At 48.5% G+C, this 24,391-nt stretch overlaps 1 long non-coding RNA gene across 1 annotated transcript in view; it reads right to left on the bottom strand.

Moving 5' to 3' along the window:
* Positions 1-24,391, bottom strand: part of LOC119518914 — a 69,240-nt gene that overhangs the window by 33,380 nt on the left and 11,469 nt on the right. The gene's annotated exons all lie outside the window — the stretch shown is intronic.

Here is a 24,391-nt window from a genome sequence, read left to right on the forward strand (position 1 = left end):
TTGCCAAACAAATCACTTCTTCCAGTGAATGAAACAAGGCCACAGACCAGGACCTGGGCATTTGGCTGTATCTGATCTGTCCTTGGAAACAGGCTGTGTACTACTTCTCTGGTCTGCCCAGACAGTGCCTGGTACATATTGCACATGAGGAACACAAACATGGCTCTGCCTTCCCTGGATTAAGAACTCCATGAGGGCAAGGACACATCCAGCACCCCTGGGGATACTGCCTGGTACTAGCAGCCAGTCAGTTAGTCCTGGGTGATAATATCCCACAAACCAGAACAGGGAAAGTACACAGAAAATGACAAACACACTTTGCACCTAGTGAGAGCATTTTCAGAGCTCCAATGTCAACGATCAATTCTGCCTGAGATTTTACCATGGAGTGTGCCAAGACTGACCTGCCCTGAGGCAGATGGGCAGTTATGCAGTGCCAGGTGAGTGGGTACAGTTGTGATTCTGGATTTCTACTTTAGAAGGATGCCTTTCCCCTGATGTGTACTCACTGAGGGGCTGTGCTCAGGGGGACTGAGTCAGTGTGTGTCTTGCCCTCCCAGCAGGTTTCACAAGAGCCCTGCAGGGGGTAGCTGGTCCCCTATGGCAAGGGAGGAGGCAGTGTCCCAGGAGGGACCCTCAGTGTCAATGTAGACTCGTTGCTAGCTGTCTTCCCTGAGAGCTGGGATTCCAGCAGGCACTGCATTTTACCAACCAGTTTGTGTTGTCTTTTATTCTCAATCTTTTATCCTCAATTCCAGTGCTGCTAGATCCTTAGCGTTTCTCCGTTTTGTTTGAAAACTCCCTAGAGAGCTCATTTGGGGGTGGGGTGGGGGTTGCCCCGGGTCAGGTGGGCAGGGTCTCAAGGAGGCGCCTGAGGTTGGGGTTCTAGGAGGTGGGATACAGTGGGGCACACGGCCTGGACTTCAAGCCCTCAGGAGGAGAGACTGCAAGCAAGGCATGGCCTGTGGCCAAGGCAGTGCCATGTGGGCCCCTTGTGTCCGACCCAAGCTGGGATGGTGTTAGAGGCAGCTGTGACAGAAGGAGGTGCGCGGGGTGAGAGCACTGCCTCTGGACGCCACAGCAGGTCTGACAGCAGGCTGGGAGGCTTTGCATGAGTCAGGCTCCCTCAGTGGCCTCAGTTTTCGTCATCTCTGAAGTGGGGATTTAATAGCACCTAACCTGATGGGGTGTTCCTAGGGTGAAATATACATGAAGGCTTCATCATGTGCTGGGCGTGTGGTCCTGATTATTGTTATTTTCATGCACTGGGGGGTTGAAGGACCACCAGCTCCCTTCCCAGATCAGATCCTCATCTATTTGACATAGGTTTTATTCCCCAGGAGAGGGGAGGCTGAGCTTAGTCATCTACTGGGAAAAGCCTCATGGCCTCCCTGACCTGCCTGAAAAGCAGGGCATCAAGATTTTTCTGGCTTGCCCCTGAGGGTTATGAGGATCAAGTGCTGCAAAAGGCCCTGGAGAGCCCCTCCCCACACTCCCCAGGCCAGAGAACAAAGGTCTTAGTGCACAGAAGCCCTCAGCCCAGCACCTGGGACACACCAGTGCCCACTGGGCTTGCTCTATAGGTGTTGGGAAACCCAGGGCTCAGAAGGCAGATGCTCCGGGGTGAGGTGGGGGTGGGGGGAGCATGGGCTTTGCCACCGCAGACCCGGGATGGCCCCTCCATCCTGAAACTTTGTTGGTCTTGTCACACCAGATGCCACTCCAAGGCTCAAGCACAGATGATACACGGATCCTCCCTCACAAGGGGGCTTCACCAGCACCACCCCCAGCCTCAGGCTATTTGGGTAGTGGGGGTAGGATTGTCCTGTATTTTTATAAGTGAAATTTGGCAACCCTTAGCAATGGTAGAGTGCACTACTGGATTTCAATCAGCCTGACTTTGGACACCTAAGGCTCATAAAAAGCTGTGAGTGAACAAGCCTCCCTGACAAACATTCCTTGTTTGCTACAGGGTCGACTGAGAATAACTGTATCTGTTTTTCTGCCACCGTGGATGGAAATATTGGAACAGATCCCAGGTTTTTTGTTTTCCATTTTTTTTTAATTTAAATGTTTCCCAGACATGGAGGACTTACTGTATCAGCCAGCTGAAGGGCCCAACATTCCTGTTCAAATAATTTCGGTAAAATAAAGAGTACTAGAGATACCTGCAGCATTGGTGGGTCCTGATCCTATAATCAGTGGAGAGAATTTAGGCAGAGTGAAGGCGCTTAATGGTGGGGACCATGGCACCTGAGCTGTCGGGTCAGGAATCGCTCAGACTTTGTGGCAGATGCCAGCGTGCTCTAAGTGGGGAATCGCCTGAGCATCGCTGGTTGCCAACGTCGGGTGGTGGGGGTGGCTGCTGTTCAGCATTAAGGTGTGAAGGAAGAGAACAGAATGAGTTTGAGAAGCCAGCAGGAAGAGACCACATAGCCATCCTGCTCAATGGCCAGAAGGGAAGGTGGGCACAGTCCCTCCCAACCCCTCTTCCTCCTGCCAGGACCACAGAGGGGCACAAACTCCTTAGACACCTGTTACCTGGGCACTGCTGGGGGCATGTGGAGTGAGGAGCTCCAGTTACAGGGTGTTGCACTGCCTGGCCAGGGAAGGGTCCAGAAGCAGGGTCTAAGGGCAACTCCCTGACACTGTCCACCATCCCCTGCCAAAATGATCACTACAGGTCAGGCTGAAGGCCTGGGTTTGTGGGTCCCAGACCAGGATCCTTGATCCTGCTTGAGGTCCCTCTTCCCCTCCCCTGCATAGCATGGGGAGGTTGAGCTGATGGCCAGAGCCCCACCCATTTTGAGGAGTGAAAGTGGATAACGATCAAAGAAAACGAGGCCTATGCCCACTAGTCAAGGAACTCACAGCCAGTATGCAGGGCATCCTCGTAAAACAGGAGGAGTCACCAGGCAAGCCCTATGCTTCATTTCAGTTTTTTATTCTGTAAAATGGAGCTTGCAATGCTTTCCCTGCCTTGCCTTGGCGGCACTCAGGGGAAGTAGCTCTGATACCCTGGGGGTCTCGGGGCAGTGGGTCAGCCATCAAGAAGTGTTGGGGCTAGAGGAGGGTGGGGGCTAGGACTGGAAGTCGTAGACATCAGAACTTGGCCACCCACCGGGCCAGAGGGGAGAGGCTGGGGCAGAAGGAAGTTCTGAGTCAGGGTAACTGAGAGGCCTGGGTGCTTGGAGCAGAATGGGGGCGTGGGGGAAGGGCAGACTCTTGAGAAGCCAAATGTTATGGACCGACTGTGGGACCCCACTGTTCTCCCCCTGGCCTCTGCAGCCTCAGTCACTCCAGGGGGTGGAGAGGAGACAAGCCCTGCTCACAACCCTGAATCTAAAACAAGCTCCCCTCTCCTATGGGAAGGGGTTGGCTCACCTGGAAGCTAGCTTTGTGGACCCTATCTTCTGGGGAAAATTACTCCTGGAGGGCTTTGATGGTTACAGGCTCTGTTTTTCACTCTAATCATTCAGAAACATACATCCATTTCAGTTTATTCAAAACAGTGGAAAAATCATTGAGGTTTTTCCTGTGTAAAGGTCAAACTATAAAAAGATAAGAGGACTCAGAGAAATCCATGCTAGTCACGAAAACATGGCAGTTTATTAAAACAGATCCAAAAATGGATTTAATCCTCCTTTGGAAACTGCTCATATTTAATCCCCTCTCCACTCTCTGCCATGTGTGTTAATTTCCTGTTTTTAGGTTTAAGGACAAAGTAAGTGACTTTCAAGGGGTAGAGCATGGGCTGTACGGGCAGGGAGTCCTGAATCAGATCCCCAACTGCCACACACCCAGTACGAAACCCTAAACAAGTCTCCTCACCAGCCTGAACCTTGATCCTCTCATCTTCAAAATGGGAAGGTTCCCCATCTCCGGGCTCTTCTCAAGGGCCTGGTGTTCTACCTGGCATGGTCGAGGCAGGTGGACGTTGAGAACCTTCCCGCCGTTCTATCCTTGACTTGCACCTGAGATGCAGGCAGATGGGGCTCAGCTTGGCCAGCTAGTGATACCGACGCTGAAGAGGGCACTGTCAGACCATGGCCCTGAGATGGATTACTGCCCTGGCCTATCTTTCCTGCTCCCACCCCACCCCCAGCCACCTGATATCCCCAGATTCTGATGGGCTCAGCTGGGCATGGACTTGGGTGACCTATGAGGTCCTTGCAGCTGGAAGATAACAAGTAGTTGTGAGCCTCCCATCATGAGGACATTTTTAAAGGGCACTTGGTAATGCAACTGCTTTTGTATAGCTGGGCAAGTGATGGGAGGATGATAGAGTATTTTGAAAACATAGCCTGAACAGTAAAATCCTCATTTTCTTCTTTTAATAAATACAAACCAGGAGAGTCTTTAAGGGGTGTCTTGAGGAGGATAAGGAGTTGTGGGCTCAGTTGTGTGCAGCCAGCCCCATCTGTGGGATAGGCCTAGCCTGTCTCTCCCACACCAGCCCACCCACTGGTGGATGGAGGAGGGGGTTTGCGGGATGGAGTCCATGCGGATCTGGCTCTGGCATCTGGGTGTTTTTGGGGCAGTCCTGGGAACTGGAGGTGCCTCCAAGCCCACAGTCAGGAGTCGGCCTTTGTTTTCTGATTTGTATCTGAGTAGAATAGAAGGAATGGTATGTGCAAAGACCTGCAGGGAAAGCCCTGGCTTTTGGGTCAGGCCAACAAAGGTGTGGCATGAGATGAGGGAGGCTGGCAGCAGCCAGATTCTATAGACATCAGATTGAGAGAACATCATGGTCTGATCTGTGTTATGCAAAGAACACATGGGCTGCCAGGACGGGAAGTGCTCAGAGGCAGTGGGGCCACAAAGGAGGCTGCTTTGATCACCCAGGGGCCTGGCAGAGGGGATGCAGGAGATGATGAATCTGGAGGACTGACAGACCAGTGATGAGTGAGCCATGGAGGGAGAAGGAGAGGCAGGTCTAGGAGGAGGGCTCTCAGGTCTCTGGCCTGGGCAATTGGGTGGGTGGCGAGGCCCAATCTGAGATGGGGATGGCGGAAAGGAAGTGTGGGTTTGGGCAAGTAGCAACTGAGGTATCTGAGGGATATCCAGGTGCACCTGTTCATGAGAGCACGGGACTTAAAAGTGTGCAGACAGGGACCGACTCAGGCCTGAGATAGGAATGTGGACATGGCCAGCACACAGGTGGACGGTAACTGAAGCCAAGGGTATGGATAAGATCCTCCATGGAGAGCGCAGTGTGAGACACAAAGAGGGCCAAGGAAGAATCACTGACATTTGAGTTTGAGGAAGCAGACTCTGTGAGAACCTGAGGTGTGGCAGAGAGGTGAACTGGGAGAACATAGAGTCAGGGAAGCCCCAGAGATGGAGTCTGCAGGGTTTGGGGTCAGCAGGGAAGTTCACCTTGGTGGGTGGGAGCACCACTGGGTTAAACCTATGGATTATCGTGAGGCATTCTGGCCTGATCAGCAATGTCAAGGTTCTTGTTGGGGTTTGAGCCAACTCTTCAGGTTTGCAGGTGGTTTTCTTCGATAAATGGTTCAAAGAGAGCTTCCTGGGTGTTTCCAGAACTGTCTGTGGAAACTCTCTACCCCACAGCTTAAATTTTCTCCCTGCCAGGATATTTATACTTTAGGTAAACTGAAAAGTGTAAACCATTATTTTAATCTTGACTTTAAAAAAATACTGTAGCAGACTTTTATGTTAAACATTAACATGAGGTTTTATTTTACTATCCCTATACTCAATGAAGGGCTTGATTTAAAAAGATCTATAAATTGCGTAAGTAATTTGTAGGCTCTTGGAGAGTATACCTCTTCAGCTTCTTTTTAGGCCACAAGAGACCTGTCTTAGGCAATTAGGTATTTAATGTGACACGCTCTGCTTTGCAAAGTGAAAACAAAAGGGCAGTTTTGGGCTCAGATACAAGCAGCTTTGCCCCAAATGTGTAAAATAGCCTGATTTAGTATTAAATCTCTGAAATGATTGATTATCCATTAGGGTAGCTATTTAAAGAGTTCATCACATCAGATTCAAATGGAAGACATCTGCGCTGCAAGAGCAGTTAGGAGAGGCCAGGCAGAACCAAGCTCGGAATGGAGCTATGGGTTCTGCCTTCCATGAGTCTCTTAGACCATACCTCCATCAAGAAAAGTTACAGGTCGTTGTTACTACTATGCTTGGCTGCCTGGTGAGCAGGCATGTGCCAGCTGCTTTCTGCTGGACCCATATCAGGGAGAATTCCTCACTGTGAATGAGAAGTCTCACAGCCTGACCCTTTCCCCTGCTCTATGCCCTGCCCTTGCATCTCCCTCTTCCCTTCCTGCTAGCCCCTTCCCATCTCCCCCCTCTGGGGCCTCAGAGCTTGAGCTGTCCCAGGCCCACACACCCCACCCCTCTTCCCTCTGGAGTCGTTGCAGCTGCCCCGCCTGGGTCTGCCCCTAATCCCTCCTGACCTTTCATCCAGTCTGTCACTGACATACTTTACTAAAGTCTAAGACTAAGGCCATTGTCATCTTTTCCTAACCTGGAAGGTTTACTTTTAACAGCATCATCCAACTGGTCCCCATCCTTGTATGCTTAGCAGTTTACCTTGGCAGGTTCACCAGGAAGTAATAATACTGTTAAAGCCAGGTGCTCTATGAAGCTTTTATTTCTGAAGTTGTGTGTGTGTGTGTGTGTGTGTGTGTGTGTGTGTGGGTGTGCCTTAGGTGGGTGCTCAACAGTTTCTGGGTTGAAATTATTGCTGCCCATGCTAAAAGGAGCAACTTTGGGGCCTCGGGTCCTATTTGTCTGGTGTGTCAGGGCATAGGCAATGCCATCTTCCAGGGGCACCTTGGCTCAAGTCCTATGGCCTGTCTTGTCCAAGCCCAAGTAGGAGGCCTGTGTTCTTGGAGGATGCCCCACAAGAGCTGTGCCTGGAAGGCACAATACTGATGGTACTCAGTCATAAACACTGTACCCAAAGGATTTTTGTAGTGGCTGCTGTTGTTTCTTCCTAGACCCTATTGTCAGAGCTGGCACACCCATGTCCTGGATGCTGGGGATATCTCACAGCTGCACTCCTCACTGGGAATTGTCCTTGGCCATGGGGAATTGCCTCACTCAGGTTAAGCCTTTTCCAGGGGTTGGTCTGCAGCCAATGACTTGCTGATGGGGAGATTGTACCAAGCCCTGGCCCTTTGGCCTCAATTTTGAACTATTTCAGCTTCCAGGATCCCCATATAACTGCCAAGGCCCCAGATGCAACCACTATCCACCCAATCCTGCCTTCTTCACTTCCTTGCACTTGCCAACAAACCTTCCACATACAACTCAGGGACCTAATCTACGATGGCTGCCATGGCCCTGCTGAGAAAGGCCAGGAGGATGCGTGGTCCCCCATCCCCCTCCAGAGCCACCCTGGCCCTGCTGCACTGGGGCTGCCAAGATGCTTCCAGTCCCCATGGGGGGCACCCACAGGGACAAAACCCAAAGATTGTACTTTTGTTATACTGAAATCTTCCTAAGAGGTCCCTTGGGAAGCATTTGCTTGTTTTTGGACTTGTACTCAGGAAAAATTGTGCTTCTTTAGGCCTTGGGCCTGTGTTGGTTTGTGTTTATGTTACAAACAACAATGGTTGGGGGAGAAGTTGGGCTTTCTTTGCTTTGGCTGCCGGGAAACTCGGAAACCAAGATCCATGCCTCGCAAAACAAAGACCCTGGCACTGTCTAGGTTCCCTTAAGATACCTTTCTCACTATTGTTATTTGGGTTATTTTGCTGTATCACATAGCTCCCTCTAGCCATCTCAAACACTGTTTGGAATGACATGGGGTATTAATTAAAAAACAAATGCATACAGCCATAGGGACGTGGTATCTGGCAGTCCTATTTGCTGGTTACTGGCTCTGGGACCTTTGCTAAGCCACATCTTCTCTAAACCAGTTTCTGCAGCCAAGGGGTGGGCCCGATGCCTCTAGCACAGAACTGTTTTGAAGATAAATATGATAACAAGGTGCCTGCTACATATCAAGTATTCAAAAAATAGTAGACATTAATAAGAGTATTTTATAAGATCGTGTTGCCCTCAAGAACCTGCCCCACCATGTGGTCAGATCCTCTCACTTCCTCTGCCTGCCACTTGCCAGCTGTCAGCCAAGATGCATTTCTGGCCTGTTGGGTCACTTTCCTGTGGGAGACAGATGCCACCCAGGCACCCACGGCACACAGCAGACTGTGGGACCAGCAGAAGGGCCAGTGGAGACACTCACTGACTGTTAATCCAGGCAGGTGAAAACAATTAAAACTCACAATATAAATGTAAACCTATTTGTCTGGATGAAAACTAAAAAAAACTTTCTACGTAAACTGAATCGTCATCAAATGAAGAAGTTAAAGGTGAGAGGTGGGTGATGGATAATTTAAGACAATGTAAATCTAGCTTTTGAATACTTTAAATATAAACATCTGATATAAAAAGAATTGCACTAAATTTTTAAAAGCTGAGATCTTTCCTGGAGTAAGAGTCTCACTTTCCAGATAGGGATGTGCTCCCCAAAAGGCAAATGGGGAACGCAAAGAACAACATCTATGCCAGCATCACATCCCTCTCCAGGCAGCTTAGGAGGATTCTACACATTTCGATAGGCTACACTAGCACCCCATATGCCACACATTACCTTGCAAATCAATTTGGAACCCATACTGGAACAGGAAAGCACATTTCAAAGGTGATGGCAGCTTAGGAAAGTCTTTCTTCGGTTCATTCCTGAAGTCATCCTGCCCATGGCTCTGTCCCCTCCTAGAGCAGATGAGCCTGATCCAGTCTTGAGCTTGAACAAACATGGGCCTGAGCAGAAACTGGGCTTTTTTGGAAATGTGGAGTCTGGAGCAGGGAGCCCTCTCCATGTCTGGTCTAGGATAGGCCTCATGGAAACCTCCTTGGGAGGGGAGGAGGATGGTGTGAGGGCAGGATGGTGAGGGGAGGTGTTCAAGGAGAGGATGGAGAGGAGGAGCATCAAGGGCCAAGTTGGAAAAAGAGCAGGCCTAGTGTGGTCTATTTGTAGGAATCTGGGCCACATCCCCCTGGGTATGGTTTAGGAGAGGCTAAGAGGGTCTTGAAGGAAGCCACCCCAGAGCTGCTACTATGGCCACCAATGGAATGGGGAGGGGCTCGGGATTGATGGTCCTTGAGTAAGGGTCCCTCAACAAGGATTTGCTGAAGTTCTGAGACACATCTAAGCACATTAACCAGCCTCAGGAGTTTGGGTCTGGCCTCGGGAGTTTTCCTTCCGGAGAACAGCCAGTGCAAGAGGGATGGTCAGTGCCCGGGAAACAAGGGTCTCCTGTTCTGTCACCCACAGGGTAGCCTCTTGTCTCCCACATGTGAAGTTGATGTCCCTTTCAATGAATAGCCTGAGTGAAGGGACAGGGCAGGGGCTCCATTTTTAATCTCTTTCAGCATCTATTGACCGTTATTCCTAAAAACCTGTTACCAACATATTTCCTTGCACCCCCGAGAGTTTTGGTAAGTGAAAACAGCCCTATCCTTCACCTCTGACTCAATAACAACATCTTTCCTAATTTCCTCTGGAAGACAGAGGGTCAAGGAAAACCAGAGATACCTCCTATCCCCAACATAAGCACAGATGCCTCAAGGTCCAGCTAACAAGCACTGGCTGGTACTTTACCCCGTCAGGATTATCATGACAATGATGGCAATCATAATGAAGCACACATTTTTATTCCTAAGATGAGTATAATGACAATAATGATAAAGGCATCATTAGAGAGTGAGGGAGAGAAGACTTTAGAGCCAAACTGCCTGGGCCCATATCCTGGCTCTATCTCTCACTAGTTGTCAGAACTTGGAGGTCATTTACCTCCCTGTGTCCTGGCAAACTCATCTGTAAAATGGAGATCAGAATAGCTAATCATGGAATGCTTTAGAACAGTGCCTGGCTATCGCTATTGTTTTAATATTATTATTGGTATCATTACTAAAGATGCCAGGGTCTTTCATATGTTAGGTCATTTGAAGCCTACAACCCCATAAGAAGAAGGGATGATTATTATCACTCCACTTTACAGATGAGGAAACAGGCTCAGAGAGGTGGAGGGACTTGACCAAGGACACCCAGCCAGATACAGAGCCTATATGCTCTCTGTCAAGGCTGAATAGCCTTGTTGCCCAGGATTAAAAGGCATGCTTCGCCAGCTTGACTTCTTCCCAGTAGGGAGGGATGTTTTATCGCCTCCACTTAATGCAGGGGAGATAACGGCCAGGTGCATTAAGTGGCTCCTGGACTGGCCTGCCTCCTCCAGCTAAGCTCTTCTGAGCCAGTTGATCAGGAATGCTCTTCGAAATAGCAATTTAAATGCTTGGCTGCATCCATTGTTCTGTGCAAGGAGGCAACTGCCCCACAGGCCACTCCACTTTGTGCTGCCACAGTGATTAATAAGGATACTCTATGTTCATGTGAGGCCTCTCAGCTGAGGCCTCAGAGCACTTTGCAAGCATTAATTAAGCTTTATAGCAGTTGCTCAGGCCAGTGGGGCCCTGGACCCACTTTATATTTCTTCAGCTGAGGCAGAAAGAGACCAAATCACTCTCCCAGCAAGCCATGGCCTGCAGCCTGGCCAGGGCCCTGTGGGCATTCCCCATCCCTGGAGTTCAGCCAAAATCATTTGCAAAGAAAAGATTTCCCTTCTTGTCATTCTAGACTTCAAAATAATAACCATCACTCGGAAGCCATTTCCCAGTGGGGTTGGGACTGGGCCAACAGCTCCGCAGCTGGGCCCTGCCTGGAGCCCACCCACTAGCCCACCTGGGCTGACAGGGGTGGGGAGTGGGAGTGGGGTAGGTGCTGGTGTAGTTCACAGCCTGAGCCTGCCAGTTTACCTAGGCTTGCGCCACCTGCGTGTAGGGGCCTTTGGATCAGCCCTGTCCCTGCAATACCATCTGCACGTATCCCCTACTCTCCATGCCTTGTCTGCTTTGTCCCCATCCCCAGCTCTGCCTTCACACATCTGCCACCTGCTTGTTATGACTCTGACATCCTGTGTCTTGTGGGGAGGTGGGCAGGGTAAAGAGCTTGGGCTTCAACAAGGATGGGGAGGAGCCATAAAAGGAAAGGGACATGATCCAATTTGTGTTTCGAATGACAATACAGTCGGATATGTATGTGGAATGTGGAGGGCTGAGGCAGTGGTACCGAGAGGAGGCCATGACAATGAGCTGGGAGCACAGATGAGAGTGTAGCTTGGCGGTGGCAGTGGGGTGGAGAGCAGGGGTTTGAGGGGAATTTAGAAAGGAGATCGACAGGACTTGGTGATTCCCTAGAGGCAGGTAAACCCTGGACAGTGCTCACTACCTCCTGGCCCTTTGACACTTCTACTATCTGGGTATTTGCACTCTCTGTGACCAGAATTGGGCTTAGAAAAATTAAGACCAACTCAGCAATGTTAGTGCAAACCAACTCCTCTCAGCTCCCCCAGAGAAGCCATGTCAAGTAAAAACCAAGCTCAAGCCCCACTCCCTCGACTCCACAACCTGCCAGGCACCCTCATTTCTGGCTTGGCCAGGGAATGAGGCCCAGCACTCATCACTCAGCCTCCATTCCTTGACATTCCAGGGCAACACTGCATGACACCCACAGGGTCTTGGGGGTTGGCATTTGTTTTCTTCTCCACTTGACAGGTGAGGAAACCTGGGCTCAGGGGTTAAGTGATCCCTGTGGTAGGCTGTGCCAGTTTGGATGTATTATGTCCCCAAAACTCCATGTTCTTTGATGCAGTCTTGTGTGGGCAGACGTATTAGTGTTGATTAGGTTGGAATTCTTTGATTGACTGCTTCCAGGGAGATGTGACTCAATCAACTGTGAGTGAAATATTTGATTGGATAATTTCCATAGAGGTGCTACCCCACCCATTCAGGATGTATGTTAATTGGATCACTGGAGGGGTATAAAGGAGTTCACAGACAAGGACCTCAGCGCAACTGACAGTGACATTTTGAAGAGGAGTTGAAAGGACAAAACGCCCCAAGAGCAACATTTTGGAAAATGCCAATTTGAAACACAACCTGGGAGCAAGCGGACGCCAGCCACATGCGTTCCGAGCTAACAAAGGTTGGCCATCCTCCAGTGAAGGTACCCTGTTGTTGAGGCCTTACCTTGGATACTTTATGGCCTTAAGACTGTAACTTTGTAACCAAATAAACCCCCTTTACAAAAGCCAATCCATTTCTGGTGTTTTGCAAGAGCAGCATTAGCAAACCAGAACATAGGCTCAGTAATGACCGTTGAAAGATGTCTAGGCCTTATGTTACCTTACAGGACAAGAAACTGCAGATGTGGAGATTATCCTGATTATCCAGGGCAGGCCCAATGTAATCAGAAGGGTCCTTATAAGAGGGAGACGTGAAAATCAAGGGTGGAAGGAGAAGGGACATAAGAAGCAGAGATTGGAGTAATGTGCTTTTAAGATGGAAGAAAGAGCCACAAACCAAGGAACAGAGACAGCCTCTGAAAGTTCGAAAATGCAAGGAAATGGCTTCTCCTCTAAAGCTTCCAGAAGGAATGCTGGCCTGGTGACCCCATGAATTGACTTATAAAACTGTAAGATAATAAATTTGTGTTAGCTGCCAAGTTTGTGGTAATGTAGTCCCACAGCATTAGGAAACAAATACACTGCCGAAAATCAGAGGTGGCCCTCCAACTCGGGTCCCACTTCCACCCACCCGCTGGATGTGTTAAATGCACATTACTTTCCATCACTCAGTCTAATGTCACCCTTTACATTTCTGTAAACCTACAACGAGCCAAGGCCAGTGAAAGCGTCTTGGGCTTTCTCTGATAAAACGTAACGCACTAGGAATTTCTGTTTATTGGGAAAAGGGAGGGGGCCAGGCCAACTCCCACACTAGGAACAGTGTGGATTCGTCTGCACACATACTGCCAGAGGAGTTCAAGGCTTGCCAAATGATCTGCAGCTGGGCCCCCCAACCCCACCCACACATAACAAATCTCCAAACTGCCTCTTGACAGAAGCCCTCAAAGAATCAGAATAAACTCACCCAGAACCCAGGAAGCTGCAAACATTGGGCCTGGATCTCCTTTGAGCAGTGACCTGGATCAGGTACCTGGGCTAGACACAGGGATGAGCACCCCGAAAAGGGGCTGAAGAGCATAAGGGAGGAAGAGAATAGGAAAGTCCTCAGAGGAGAAAAACGAGCATCTTGCTGTTGTTGCAAAAGTCCAGGGCTGCAGCTGCTTGAGGCCCCCTGGTCAGAGGAGAACTGGCAGTGAGGAATTCCACCTCCTACCGAGGGTTTCTGTTGTTTGATAATGCTGAGGGTTTGGGGAGGTGGGGTGGGGAATTTTCTCCTTAACCACAGATCTGAGATGGCTGCAAATTGCTTCCTGCGCAGTCTCCTGATTTTAACCTCCAGGGAACAGCGGGGGTGCTGCAGGCTCCTGTGGGCATACCTGCCACAGAGAGGGAGGCAGATCTGGGGCTGTGGGGAGATCCTGGGCTGGGCTGCACTGGTTCCCTCACCATTAATGTTAGGGGGATAAACTGAGAATCTCTGAGGGTCCCTTTCAGCTTAAAATGTCAGGTTCTCCGCAAAGAAGCAGTTTCATTAACCATGGTACATATATACGGCCCCGTTCTGTTTGTAGGATTTTACTTATAATTGATAGCATTCACACAATCCTTGGGGAGGGGGGAGGCTTTGCAAGCATTTTCAAAGACGTTAGCTCACTGATCCTTACAACAACCTATGAGGCAAGTGCTGGTATTACCCCATTTTACAGTTGAAAAAACAGGCTTGGAGAGGTGAAGTGATTGTTCCAAGTCAGGATTTCGACCCATGTTTCCTGGCCTCCTCCTCCCCTTCTTTATTGCATCAGAAGGAATCTCAAAGACCATCCCATTCACCCCTGTCCTGTGGCCCTGTCCGGGGATTCCATGGGGAGTTACCAGCAAACTGGAGTGGGTCTTCCTTCCTAGAGTTCTTACCCTTACACCCTGGGCTTCTGCTTCAGGCCTGGGCACAAGAGGCTTGGGCCCACACCATTATTTCGCCATTAACAAGATTTTCTAAACTTGGCACTACTCCGGGCTCTGTGGATGCTCCCAGCTGGAGGAACAGGCTGACACAGATAAAACAAGTTATGGAGGCTGATGTGGGTGGCTCTGGAGTCAGGTGGTGGCTGGGGGTGCTGTTGGGGTACTCTCACCCAGCAAAGCTGGAGAGAGAGAGGCCCTGGAGGCCTTGGGGGGGGGGGGCTGACCACACCCAGGGTGAGCATGGGGACAGAGAGGGAGAGGTCTGAGGTGACCAAGGGCTCAGTCAGGGGGTGGCGGGTCTACAGCCCAGTCTAGGCCCTCCCTGCACAAAGCCAGAGGAGCTGGTTCCTCATTGAGTGTTGCTGTCCTTACCATCCCTTCGCTTCATTATGGAAACCCCAGCAGAGCCCTGGCTGAGTCCTTCAGGGTTTTGGCTCTAGGAGATACTGGGCTCTGTGCATGCACAGCAGGTTGGCACCTGGGGCTGGGGGTGACTATGGAGTGCCCTGTCCTGGCCAGTCACCACTGGGATGACATTATCTCCTGGTTCTGTGGAGTGCTGCCATGTTCTTACACCATTAGGGAGTCCCTGTGTATATATGTTTAAATACCATGAGAATCTGGCAAGAGGATGTAGTTACTCTAACAATTCAGTTTATGGTTTTGAGTCCTGAGCCCTCCTCCAGGATGTTAACTCTGCTCTTCTGTCCACCTCACTCCGCCCTCCACAATGGTACTGTGGGGGCACAGGGGGTAAACACCCCCAGAAACCCTGTGACCCCGGGGTATTATCTGTGTGTCATGTGGCATCGTGATGAATGGTCAGACCCTCAGATTGAACTGGGCCTATCTCCACCGTGACCCAGATAAAGTAACTTCACTTCTGAGCCCAATTCTCTCATCTATAAAATGCAAGTAATAATAAGAGCTTCATCATAAGACAGTCGAGGGGATGAAATGAGAAATTCCATGCAGAATATTTCAGCACTAGGCCAGGCACCAGAAATGCTCCATAGAAGCTGTATTATTCTCCTGTAAGCTGTTGCCCCAGTGACTCTACTATAAACCAAGACATTCTTAAGGAAACAGTCCCTAATAAAAGATGCAGAAACCCTCTCACAGGAAGGTGTGGAAGGAGGCCTAGGCGTCCAGTGATGGGATGGTGCCCATCACAGTACCCACTCCAGTCCTCCTCCTCCACCTCCTCCTCATCATCATCATCAGTGGGCTCACAAGGGGCCCAAATAAGAACCTCTAGCTTCAGACTTTTGGATAATAAAAAGTGAACCTCATGGACATCCAAGGCTGGAACTGGTGAGGGAGGATCTCCCTTATTCAAAAGAAATAGACTGCTTTGGGGAAGGGTGGGAGGTAGAGTGGGCAAGAGCCCTGCATGCCAAAAGGGTCTCTTCCACCTGGAAGGTTCTAAGATTCCATTTGAAGAGTCAGTGGTTGGGTTTATCCCAGTGGCGAAGGGAGAGATCCAGGGTCTTTCTATCTCTGAGAGACTCCTTGGATCCTAGGGCATATGGTAGGAAAGGGAGGCAAACTCCACTGGATGCCATGAGGACAAGGGAAGCCTCTGAGGACCAGAGTGGCTCTGCTGGCCCCCTGGAGAAGATACATGATGGGAAGAAGGAAGGACACAAGCCAAGGAGGCTGTGAGGACAGAGGCAGGAAGGTGGAGACTCCATGAAAGTATAAGGACTGGCCCCAAGTTCTTCAGATTGTTGTTAGAGGTGCAAGAAGATGAGGGTGGGTGAACACAGGCTACGAGGCTGTTGGGATACTCAACAAGCTGTCTGGCCTAGGTCCAGCCCAGGCTGGTATTGGGTAGTGGGGATTTGGAGAACAGCAGACAGTCCCACAGAGGGAGGCTTAAACAACCCAGAAGGGATGGCCCCCCTGGGCTTGGCCAGCTGTGTTAGGGGGTAGTCCTAATGCTGCCTGCCACCTTTCCCTGGTACCTGCAAATAATACATCCTGTACTCAGGACAAGGTGTGTTGGTCTGGCAGAATAAAACAGAGTCCCCTAGCAGCTGGTACATTCCTTTCCCTATTGTCCCAAGCATGCGTAAATATTCACTGGAGACAGTCTGACTCTGGTGGGCATGTTTTAGGACATCCAGCTGACCCCGATGGTATATCTGTCCCTGGTGGGGAGGGAGCAGAACTCCTTCATTGTGGCACATGAACATGAGAAGGGGGTGCCACATATGGAACATCTCCTTGTGATGGCCATGGATTGAGACCTACTGGTTCTGGGGGACTGATGCCCACTAGTGAAGCTGACCTTGCTCTAGCTCTTCTCTATGTGAGTAAAATGTCTTTCCATCAAAGCCTGTGTGAGTTGTACTTTTGCTGATGACTAGGGCACCCATGTTGAAGTGGGTTGACATCTCTTTAGGTGTCTCTCCTTCTGACAGACACTAGTCTTACTCTTCCCTTGTTCTGTGCTGGGCAGGGCGGTCACTCACACATGTCCCTGAGGTTGATAATGTATACTTAGTACTCAGCAAAGAGCCTGGCATGTGAAAGGTATGAAGGGAATGCCAAGTGAGAGGGTTTGACCAAAAGGGAAACAGGAATCCCTTGTGCTGAACATGGCTCTGCTTTTCCTCGAAGAGTATAAACTTTAGACTGAAGAAAGTAGAACAAAGGTGACAATAAAATGGAGGCTCTATTTTAGATCATCTTATCTACTGCACTATTAATAATCCTCCTCCACTTCTGCAAAATGCAGAGCATAGTTCTAAACAGGATCTTTACTTGATCAGGTGCCCAGTCAACACGTTTGCCAAGTATCTACCAAGGTTCAGTGCAGAACTAGGCTCCCCACTTCCCTCCCACTTCTCCCACCCCGTCAGTACCAGACACAGTTGCACCCAGAGGAAATAAGAGTTGATTCGATAACCTCAATTGATCTTTGACAACCCCTGGCTGGCAGTCATTATAGGAACTGGACTCTGGAAGAAGAAGAAAGGGACTGGCTAGCTGGCTGGCCAAGATCACGCTGATAACCTGTCCCTGACTGTGTCAGAGAGTTCTTGTGGTCTGCCCACAGCAACTTCAAGCAGGCCCTGCATGGTCTAGCAGCTCATCCCTACAGCTTGGTGCCTATGGATGTGACTCATTGGTGGAAGTTTCCAGTGGTAGCTTCTGAATATCTAGGGGAAAGACAAGCTTCAGAAAACTATGAAACAATGAAAAGCTCTTAACAATTGATTTAAAATCAATATAGAGAGGAAATAGCCCCTAAAATAGAACTAACCACTAGAGACCATGGGAAAGGTCTACATTCCTCATCGCTGTCTCTGTCACTGTCATTGCACTCATTTTCCAGCCCCAACCGTGTGCAGGCAATTAAATCCCGCATACAGACTCAGGCTTCAACCCTGTGCCATTCAACAGTTTATCAATAACAGGAACAATAATAACTACTGCTTCTTGCTGCCAGGCATTGTGCTCAGTACTTTATTTGCTTATTTAACTCTCCCATCAGTCCTCATGTGTAGATATTATTATTCCCATTTTACAGATGAGGAGCCTAAGGCTTCCTATGGTCACTCAACTCCTAAGTTTAAAACAGAGATTTAAACTTAGGTCTGTCTGATTTCAAAGAAGTTGATCTTTCTACATCTCTGTGGTTGTCATACTTACAGATGGCCAGGAACAACTGGAAAGGACAATGAATGCATCCAGTGAAAGAATCAGGACCCTAAAATATCTTGAGGCCCTGGACCCCATTGTCCAATAGAAATTTCTGCAATGATGTAACTGTTCTATATCTATGCTGTCCATGGACTCCACTGTCCAATGGAAATTTCTGCAATGATGGAACTCTTCTATATCTATGCTGTCCAGTAGGGTAGCCACTAGAGCAATGTGTGGCTGTTGAACACCTGCAAAGTGGTTCGAGTGTGACTGAGAAACTGAATTCTTAATTTAACTTAATTTAAACATCCCCGTGTGGCCAGTGACTATTGACCTAAACAGCACAACCCTAGAGCTATGGGTCACAGGGTGGGCAGCAGGTTGATAATGACTGGGGGCTCTGATGCATTGTGAGGTCGGGCCTCAGTGGGTGAGGCCTCTGAAGTCACCTCCAAATGTGGGAACTGAGACATAAATCAGAGAAAGGCAGGAGGGAGGGAGTGGGACAGGCAGGGAGAGAAGAGAGGATTGGAAAGTGGGGGCAGGTACAAGACAGCTTCATCTAAGGACCCAGTCCCCTGTTCCCTGTGCTAAGCCCCAGAAATGCAAAGGAAAGGCCTTCAGAGTGGGAAAGGCCCAACACTGGTTAATGGGGGTCTGTCTCAGAGGAAGCAGCTTCTCATCTCTCTTCCTGGTGTCCTAGACTTCCTGTGAGCTTGTGTCCACCTTTGTCCACATCCCATTTCTGTGTTTGCTTTGGAGCATCTGAGCAGCCTATGTATGCCTCATCCTGGAAGCAGGTAAACAAACATCACCGTGGAGACAAACTCACTTGACTCCACTTACAACACCTAACGGCCCATGATTTTCCAGCTCACAGGCCCTTTTGCTTCTGTGAGCATCACCCAAAAAGCTTTGGCCTTGAAAAAAGACATTAGGAAGCAGAGGGCAATAAACTGCTATGATCAGAAAGACTCAGGACAAATCCCTGATGATTGTATCAGAGGCAACACTTCAAACAGAACAGTCACACGGGCTGCCACAAACAACCACTTCTGCAGCTGGTTTGCAAACTGAATCTCCCCTTACCCTACCCCTGCCCCACACTGTAGATTTTGGGGTGGGTAGGTAGAGTGAGCAGCACAAGTGCCTGGACAAATTGCTCCAGAGGGGACTCCTCACCTTGGGCTTTCAAAGGGGGTTCATTGGCCCTTTTGTTCCATACTGTCTTGAATCTGGACTTCAAAGGGCAGAAGGAAATAGAAGAACAGGTTACAGGCAGAAAAGGGCCTTCCTAGAAAGGCATGCTGGGAAGTGGAGCATCTAATCCCTTCTTCTCTGTGTCTTATTTTGGAAGGAGAAGAAAGGATGGTTTGAGGAGGTTTGCAAGAGGCAGTGTCTGAGGTCCCCACATCTTAGAGTCCTCCTTTCATGCCTGAGCCTGGAGTGGGACTGGAGGGAGGTCCAACTTGGTCTCTGCCCTGGAGAGAGAGGCAGACTGGACACAGATGGTCATGCCACAGCACAATATGTGCAAAGAGTCAGGTGGGGGCCCTGAGCCATCAAGTTCTTGGATCTCGGAATTGCAGTTACAGCAAAGATCCCAGCTGGCAGTGGTGGCTGTGGCCAGAGTGAGCCCACCCAGCAAAACCAGGGAACAGTCTCAGTGACTTCACCAAACCTGTTTACCCTGTGGAAGGCGGCCCCTCTCTGAAGGTTGCACATTGGGTGCCATGATGGAGCAGACATGGGTGAGGGTCTATGTCAGGGCAGGGTTGTAGATCTGGATCCAGTCCTGGCCTACAAGTACCCAAGGTGGGGTGCATGGGAACCCCTGGCTGGATTGCTGGCGGTCTGGGCTCCAATGTGGGCAAAACCAGGGTCTGGCCTCTAGCAGGCAGGCTTGTCTGCCCTCTTGTTGGATACGGTAGACTCCAGGAAAGTCAAGCTGCCTGCCAGTCTCTGCACTTGGGGTAAAGCTCAGTGTAATAGAGGCTGCCAGAGTTGGGCACCAGCCAGGGCTGTACAAGGGCTGGTTAGAGCTCTGTGCTTGAGCAGGGAGGGTTGCTCTGAAAACCTTAGTGAGCCTGACACAGGAGCCTCTGAGTTTGGTGAGCAGGGACCTCTGACTGCCCTGGAAACTTGGTACAGGACCAGATTTCCCAAAAAGGATCTAGGGTGGTTTGGGGGGCACTGGGCCTCAAGGCTCCTGCATTGATTCCAGGAGAATGGTTGTTTCTACTCTCAGAAAGAGTGTGGGGCAAGAGAAGGGAGCTTAGGGCACATAGGATAGGCAACATAGGCCCTTCCTGCCTGGCCAAAGGTGTAGCAGGGCCAGTTGCACCTGGTTATGAAGGAGTGTAGCTCAGGGCTAACAATGTCCTGTCCTAGTTACCCTTGTCAGCAATGAGCCCTTTGGCCATGCCCTTGTTTGCTTTTGTCCAAGTGAAGGACTTTGAGACCAAGGAAGGAAACTGTTCTGGGGACCAAGCAGTGGGTCCTGCCTTAGAAGAGGTAAAGGAAGACTAGGTCTGCAGTGAGAACAGGACCTTAAAGTGGGGCCAGGCTTCTCACATGAACATAGAGGAGATAACACCCAAGGTCAGCTTTGACCTGACAGCAGCAGCAGCTGCCTTTGCCTTCCTTCCCAGCCCCTGCTACCAACATATACCATACCCCTGCCTCCACCCACCCCAACCCCCCCACACACACACAAACACACACTCTCTAGGACCCTGTTATGTGCAAGCCATCAGGGGAAAACACATAGGTCTTAGCAAATCCCACCATGGTGTTGGGAGCCCCTCTGCAAATATTTGGTGCAGATGCTTTCTCCTTCATCCCTGGTCACACTTTTTATCGACTACAATGCCAGGCCCATGGATTATGATTCTGTGTCAAGAATCATTTTATAGATGTCAATAAACCTTAAAAGGAGGATTAATTCAGACTCTGAGGCTGAACATGACAGATACTTGGGGTCAAGTCCACATTTCATTTCTGAATAGTCTCCGGCTCACCCATCCTTTCCCCAGTCCAGCTCCTCGGCCTTCATTCTTAGTTCAGCACACTGATTTTGCCCATGTACCTATTGGAAGACCCTGAGCTAATTTCCACTTTTGAGGGCCTTTCCCCTCTATCACTTCACTGTTCATTGTAAAAACCAAAGAACATGAAAGAGATTTTGGAAATACATCATGCAGAATCACACTTCTCTCATAGCAACAAATTCTGCTTGGCCTTCCCCTCCAGTCTGGGTCCATATGTGTGATGGCTGGACCAGGACATTCTCTTTATGGCCTATTTGTTCAATTAATATTAGATGTGTTACCTATAAGTCTTCAAAAACACTTTTCCCAGCGGCTGCAGAATGTCGTGTCAAGTGGACAGACATGCATTATTTACTCATTTGCCTTCTGGTCATGTTATTGACGGAAGCCAGGTCACCTGGCCTGGTTTTGGCTCATTAATGCACATTTTCTGATCCAGTACAGGGAGGTGCAAAAGTGGGAGCATGATTCAGATGCATTTATTCATCATTTATTAAGTGTTAGCTAAAGGCAAGACAACTATACCAGGCAGAGGATGGAATTTGAGGGAGAGTAAGAAAACCTGGCCCTTGATGCCCAGTTGCTTGAGAGTCTGACTGGGGCAAAGAGACAGGTCTCCAGGTATCACTTGGTGGAGGGGACTCTTAGGGCTGCTTCCCAGAAAAGTTAGGATGTGCCTGGTTCTGAGAAATAGGCTCTCAAATAATTGGGACTTGTATTGTAGACACTGGTGCATCCCCCTTGATTTGTTTCTGATAATCAAGTTTTAAAGTTTGAGACTTATTTAAGAATTAAATAAGCAAAAATTCTAGGGACTTTCCTACACTTATTTCAATTTCAGTCAAGCACATTCTGATGTTTCTTGAGTAGAAGGGAGGGAGAAAGGATGTGGAGTTAGAGCTGTCCTACTAGGGACTGTGCAAAACCTGGGAGTTTTTCCCATGTGGACGCTCACCCATCATGTGTGTGGTGGCAGTAATGGTAGGTGCTGGTAAGCATTGTTTGATGTGAGAATAACTGCTATGTTTACTGAGTTCCTCCTGCAAGACAGACACCATATCAGGCACTTAGGGAAATACGGTTTTCTTTACAACAATCTTTTACAGTAGGTATTTTCTTCCTCATTTTTAGAAGAGGTGATTGAGACTTAGAAAAGTTCAGTGACTTGCTAGAAGTTACTCTGCAACATCTCTTATTTCTCCAAAACCAGATAGCTGCATAGTATTTCATGAAATTGTTTTCCCAAAGAGAGATCTCATGCATGTTTGCCTTTCAAATTAAATGGTAACTGGATAACAATCCAGATTTAGGAAGAAATTATATGTAATGATTATATGTAAGAGAAATTATATGTAATAATTTTAGAAAGCTCTCTTAAAGTAATTCACTTTCCAACAAGAGTATATACTTACAGCTGAAATTGATAAGAACATATGTTTAGAATTAGTAATTAAGTTTATTTTCGTCATTTCAAAAGGAACTGTACCTTGTAGTTATAAAAGCCTTTAAATTAACATACCGTGTCCTCACTTGTTTTGCTGGTAGATTAAAGACTGTAGAGTATTTACAGACTTTCTGCTCTTCCTGAAAAAGTCAGGAGGCCAGACCAGAAACCACTGACCAGCAAATCCTCGTGGTGGGGCAGAGTCCGTCTGTCCACTGAACTTGTGGCTGGGTGTGTGTGATACGCAGAACAGAATCTGAGGGGTCCAGGGCAAGTGTTCAAGTACTGGGGCAGCCTGGGCCTGGTTGTGTATTCAACTTTGTTGTTTTTCTTGACTGCTATACGTAATTCATAATCCCGTTAGTCAGAGCGAGCCATAGGCTTCGTTTTCAGACAGCATGCTCAAGATGTTGATTTATTCTGATGGTTTCATGTCAACTTTCTGCATCTGACTGTGGATGTATAAATGCTCTCAACACCACCCCGCGGGGTGTTCCCACTTCCCACTCAATCCCTCTGCCCCCTTATCATGTGCTGCTCTGCAGGCATGTCCACCATTCCTGCCCCACATCTACAGAGTGCCATCCTGTCTGTGATGAGTTTGCATTTGGGAGTCTTCAGTATACGCAGGGAAGCTGCTTCCCTCTACAAGAGTAGGTGAGGTCACCAGGGGCGCAGCAGGCAGAGGGGGAAGCAGAGGGACCAGGGTAGATCTTCGGGCAAACACATTTGAGCTCAGTAGAGCACGGAAGGATTGAAAGGCACAGTAGAGAGGTGGGAGCTGAGCTGGGAGAATGCAGTACCCCAGAGCAAAGTTGCAGAGTGTTTCAAGGAGGGAGTAACCAGGAGGGCCTGAAGGAACCAAGAGGCCCAGCTGTGTGGACCCTGCAGGGAGTTACTGTCTGCTGCATTTGTTTGTTCAATTTTACCACCACCAACCCCGCCATGAATATATGGCCTCAAATCTTGGAGCTTATAAATCTGACACCATAGACATAAATCTTACTCTAACATTTTTGTCTACCTTCAGTAGCTTTTCAGTGGTTTAGAGTTTTTTAAATGCCATTACAATCACACTGTATACCTATATTTTATTCAATTTAACATTTATATCATCAGGATCAATCAGTGATGTTCTTTTTTTTTTTTTGAGTCCTCTTATTCTTTTTAATGGTTGCATAGTATTCCATTGTGTGAAGGTTAAAATAATCTATAGACATTAAAGTTATTTCCAGTCTTTTGCTTCTTTATGAATTTTAGACCGAGTTTTATAACAAAGACAGAAACAGTTTTCTGCTTAACTTTCATTTATCCAGAAAATCCAATTAAGAGACCCCACTCTGTTCTGAAGTTTCCAGACCACACAGTCCAAGTGTTTATCAGAGACCTACTGTTGTCTGTGTGTCCTAATTGCCAATCTCTGAAAACAAGAATCTGATTCTCACTCTCCTCTCTCCCCATCAGAAGGATTGGCTCCCCCTTTGTTAGGAGTTCACTCCTGGTCCAGTTTGCACTGGTTAGTGTCAGACCCCTATGGTAGAAGTTGGCTGCAGAGCCCAATACTGCAAACCAACAATTATCAGAGAAGGCAGGGTGGGCTGGACGATGCCCTCACATGTCCACTACATGTCCCACAGGGCTGCCACTTTAGGGACAAGAGCTTCCTTGCATGACGGTCTTTTGAAACATGGCAAACATCATTGTACTAGTATAAATTCAGTACTCAGCTTTTAACTCAATCTTCTTAATTATATTACTCCTTTCTTTGTTGTGTATATTTTAGCTACTGGTGTCAGATACTGAGAATAGTATGCAAATTTATGCCCACAACAGTCGTTTGGCCAGTGTCTTCTTGTATTTCTAATGGTAACAGTTTTTGTCTCATGTATTTTGATGCTAAAGTACTAAGTGTACAAATGTTCAGAACAGTTATGCTTTCACAATTGCTCCTATGAATACGAAATTACCCTTTTATCCCACCTGACGCTTTCTGCCTTAAATTGTGCTTTGTTTGATATAGCCACTCATGCTTTTTCTTTTGTTTGCATTTACCTGGTATAGCTTTGTCTACCCAGGAGTTGTTTTATTATAGGTGAGTCTCTTGTATTAATTTAATCTGAGAAAATTTGTCTTCTAACAAGGGAATATTAAATGCTTACATTTATTGTCATAACCATTCTGGGTGGCCTCCTGCCATCTTGTTTTATGTTTTC

The sequence above is a fragment of the Choloepus didactylus genome, chromosome 22 (genome assembly GCF_015220235.1).
Source record: "Choloepus didactylus isolate mChoDid1 chromosome 22, mChoDid1.pri, whole genome shotgun sequence".
Classification (NCBI taxonomy): domain Eukaryota; kingdom Metazoa; phylum Chordata; class Mammalia; order Pilosa; family Megalonychidae; genus Choloepus; species Choloepus didactylus.